Raw genomic sequence first — 4,566 nt, forward strand, 5'->3', positions numbered from 1 at the left:
CTGATAAGTCTCCCTCACACTTGGCTCCATTAGTAAGTCACTTAATTCTCTCAGTCTCTGATAGCTTTTGTTAGGTAACCTAGGGAAATCATCAATTCTTTTGAATAGTGCACTTTATATTAACTCTGGTGAGCCGTAGCACTCATTTAATCTATCCCAGATCTTGTTAAGGCCATTCTCAGGGTGGTTAATATTGATCACTCTTATCCTTCTAGCATATTCAGCGGATTCATTCCCAAGCCTTTTAATTAAAAGGTCTATCTCTTCGGTATGTGAAAGGCCTAACCCTCTAATTACATTTTGGAAAGAGGATTGCCAGGCTCTGAAGCTCTCAGGGTGATCATTGAACTTTGAGAGTCTGTTTGTGACCAGCTCATGGTGAGCAAGAAACTTGGCAAAGTCTAATGTGTCTTGATTGGCTCTAGGAGATGCTGTTTGTGCATTAACATGGTGAGTAAATGGTGCGTGGTCATACCTGTTAGGATTGTATGGTTCCTGTTGGCTTGTATCATACCACTTTTGTGTGCGGGTAGTTGTGCCTTTGTTGTAGTTTGCAGATTCAGTCACCTGGTGTGGGGGAAGGTTGTCCTTCATGGGTTCCCTGTGTCTAGAATTCTCTTGTTTGCAAGTTTGCAGTTCACTGTTGACTAGTGGGGACACTGCGTAGTGTATTTGGCTTGTTTCACTGACAAAGTCTGAATGCATGCTTTGTACTGATTGAGGTTTTCTGTCCATTTTGGATGCTTGATTTACATATTCTGATGTGTGTTGCAATGAATTCTGTGATCCAAGCTCTATGTCAAGCACATTGATCTTCCTTATATTAATAAGTTCTACAGACTCTAAGAATGCTGCTTCAGCGACAGCAGCTGCTGCCTCCTTCTCTGCAGTGAGCTTCTCTCTAATTTCTTCTAGGCGTTGTTTCTCCATAACTCTTTCTGCATCCAGACGTGACCTCTCCATATCTCTTTCTGCATTCAGACGTGACCTCTCCATATCTCTTTCTGCATCCAGACGTGACCTCTCCATATCTCTTTCTGCATCCAGACGTGTTCTTTCTGCATCCAGACGTGACCTCTCCATATCTCTTTATGCTTCCAGAAGTGATTTTTCTATTTTCAATTGCATCTCTTGTTCGGCAAAGGTGGCCCGCACTTTTGCAGCTTTCGCTTTTGAGCGTGCCATTATGGCTACATTGCTGATAGATAAAGATTTGGAGGAACTAGAGACTTGGGACATTGTTTTGTATGAAGATGTCGTTTTCTGTGACATGATGATGGAATGGAAATGTTTGACTGTGTAGAGGCTGCTGTATTGTAATGTGCAGATAACTGAGCTGATACTGTAGCAGGTCTCTGAGTAGTCAGGGTCTTGGGACTGTTGTTAGGCTGTTTGACTCTGCAGGGACTGTTGTCTTGCCATAGCATGTGGCTGTACTGACAGTATGAAATTCCTGTGTAGTCAATGGCCGTACTCCTATTGTTGAGCTGCCACGGTTAGACTGTATAGAAACTCTTGTACTGTCATATGCAGATAGCTCTGGCTGGCAGTGTAACAGATCTGTAAGTCGGTATGTGTCCCACTTGCTGACAGACAAAGTTGCTGACAAAGTCAGATATATGCATCACATGCTGGGAGCCCAATGTTTTACTGTACAGCCCCGCACTAATAGGGGTATGCAATATGAAAGGTTAACTTCCCTGGCGAAGTTAACGTTTCATATCGGAGTTTTTTTTCTGCGTAAAGGTATGGTGCGCGCTCCCGCTTATCCCTGTATTCAATATCAAATTAACGAAAACAGGAAACTCCGAAGTTGGATTTGCGTAAAGTTACGAATTTTTCCTTAAAATAATTGTAAGACCCCCCTAAAGTTGTAAAAACATGGGGGAACACTATGGGTACCCCCGTTTTAGCCTTTAATTGAAAGTCGGGGCTTTAAATAGCCGCAGCAGGTGTTTTTTTCCCGACATTGAAGAAGTGATGCAGAAGAGCACTTAGATTATTTTTTTCGTTTTTTTAAGTGGTCCCATCAAATTTGGGGTACATGAAATTGGGTACTAGCATATTTTGATGCCCCTAAAGTAAGTTTTTTAAAATTCTGCATTTGTGCACCTGCCACTATAATTCTATTCTAGAAAACACCTGCCGCATACATGCAGAATAGCCCTGAACCTATTTGCCTACTGTTTAACAAATTTTTCCCATTTTTTTTTTTTGCACCCCAATTTTTAAATTAATTTTTTGGGGGGTCCCTATTTTTTTTTAAAACTTTTTTTGACACAGTTCTTTTTTATATGTCAATCTCAGGGGTGCAGGCTATTGTTTTTAAGCCTGCACCCCTAAACCCCAATTCTTCACTTTTTTTCGACACCTATTCAATGGTGAAAAGTTATCACCGTTTTTTATCAAAGACTTTTCAAAACTGCGATAAGTCTTTGAAATTGAATACGGTGTAAAACTAAAACAAGTGATATTAACGCAAAAACGTTAAAAAGTGCGATATTAACGCAAAAAACTATGTTATCGCACCCATATTGAATACCCCTATAAGTGTCTGACAAATTTGGAGCAGCCAGCGTAAACCAAATACTCTATCTTCCAATAATCCAGTCAGATGTGATCTGAAGAACTGAGTTTATTATTCGATAGAGGAACTTGCGTGGAAATGATAAGTAATTATATGACAAGTGATGTGATGAGTGATGTGATGAGTGATGACAAGTGATGTGTTAAAACTGTAAACAAACAATAAAAAGCGATTACTATAGGTACATTGGAATGCAAGGCAAACATATACATAACATTGGATATGCAAACAACATGAAACATACAGTATGCAAAGTACAGGCTGCAATGTCACATAGTACAGCTAACATGCATAACATAACTGGCTAAGCAGATCTATAGCACAGTTGAAGCTTAGAACTAACCATCGGATGCTGTACCAGGTTGAGCATATGTAATGATGACTGTCTGGGACCATGTGAAAAGGAAAATGGCTGCTTACAGCTCCTTTAGCCCAGAATGCATTGCTAGACTGCTATGGAATGCTAAGAAGGTAAAAATGGATCAGATTTAAACTGCTGCTGTCCTGACCACTAGGTGTGGTTGCTAATGTGAATTAGTGCAACATAACAAACCCTATGCTGAAGGCATGACAAACGTTGTCCCTCTTATGTGTGGCAGGTGATCTGGCCGACATGGAGGGACTAGCACATAGATCGCTGTCTGCTGCAAATAATTAGGCTTACCTTTCCACGTGGGAACAGTGGAGGCAGTTCCTGCAGCATGGTGGCATCAGAGGTAAGAGTGTGGATTCTCTTATTCTTGCCTTTGTTGGGGAGTTCTACTCGGTTTGGAAGTCAAGGGCGTATGTGGGGAAGTTACTGGCTGGCATATCTTATTTCCTTCGATTGCACGGCGAAAGAGATGTTACCAAATCTTTCTTTCTGTCTCGGATTATGAAAGGTTGGCCGAGAGTTATACCCACTCGGCATGATTTGCGTCGTCCGATTGACGGTTTTCTGCTGCGTAAGATTTTGAAGGTTGCGAGGAATGTCTGTTCTTCAGATTATGAAGTGGGCCTTTTTCATCTCGCTTTCGCTATGGCGTACCATGGGGCATTCAGGGTCAGTGAACTGGTTGCTCCTTCCAGGGCGACTGTGTCGCTGATGCTTTTGTCTCATGTGTTGGTCCAGAAGATGGTATTTACTGTAAGGTACAGCATTCTAAAACCAACCAGGCAGGTAGGGGGCATTGGGTTTCGATGGGACGTTGCTCTGACCGCAGGATTTGTCCCGTGGTCTTGGCTTTGTCTTATTTGAGCTCACATCCTGTGTCTTCGGGAGCTTGGCTGATGCACATGGATGTGTCTCCAGTGTCTCGTTATCAATTCAGTTGGGTTTTGAGATGCCGTATCTTGGAATTGGGCCTATCTCCAGCAGACTATGGCACCCACTCGTTTTGTATAGGCGCCGCAACGGCTGCCTCTGCGGCAGGATGGTCCATGAATGAGATCCAGGCACTTGGCAGGTGGAGGTCTGGTGTATACAAGAAATATATCAGATTTTAGCTTGTCAATTGCACTCTAACTTGAGGATTAGCTACTCGCTGCCCTTTGGCCAGGGTCTTGAGGAATTTTTGTGTTATCACTGATTTTAACTACAGTTTCTGCTGGCCAGTGGAGGTTTTGAGTTTTTGCCTCAGGTCAGGTTAGGTTCTGGCCCTGCGCCCCCCACTCCCATGCACATTCATGTCCCTAGGTTTTGTTAAGCCCAATTATTATTTTTCTGCTGTTAGGTTGTTAGGATGTTTGGTTCACTGTTTTGGTTTTGCTGGCCGGTTTATTACGGTCATTTTTGGCAGGATTACGTTTGGATGATCAGTGAATTTGGATAGTGGGGCACTATTTTGTCTATTAGGCCTCGCGTTCGCCTTTAGCAGTGGATTGTCCGGTATTTCCAGAATGCAGTTTGGTGAGATGAATAGGCCTTAGGGGAATGAGGTGGGAGTCTTTCAGTCAGGTCATTGAGGAATCTGTGGCAGTTTTTGGCTATCCGGTCTTCT

General features: G+C 42.6%; 1 pseudogene; it reads left to right on the top strand.

Annotated features, from left to right (window-relative positions):
- Window positions 1-3,200: 3,200 nt before the first annotated feature.
- LOC148517586 (uncharacterized) lies at window positions 3,201-4,072 on the top strand (annotated as a pseudogene).
- Window positions 4,073-4,566: the final 494 nt, after the last annotated feature.

Source organism: Taudactylus pleione, unplaced genomic scaffold, assembly GCF_031769625.1.
Source record: "Taudactylus pleione unplaced genomic scaffold, aTauple2 ptg000214l, whole genome shotgun sequence".
NCBI classification, from domain to species: domain Eukaryota; kingdom Metazoa; phylum Chordata; class Amphibia; order Anura; family Myobatrachidae; genus Taudactylus; species Taudactylus pleione.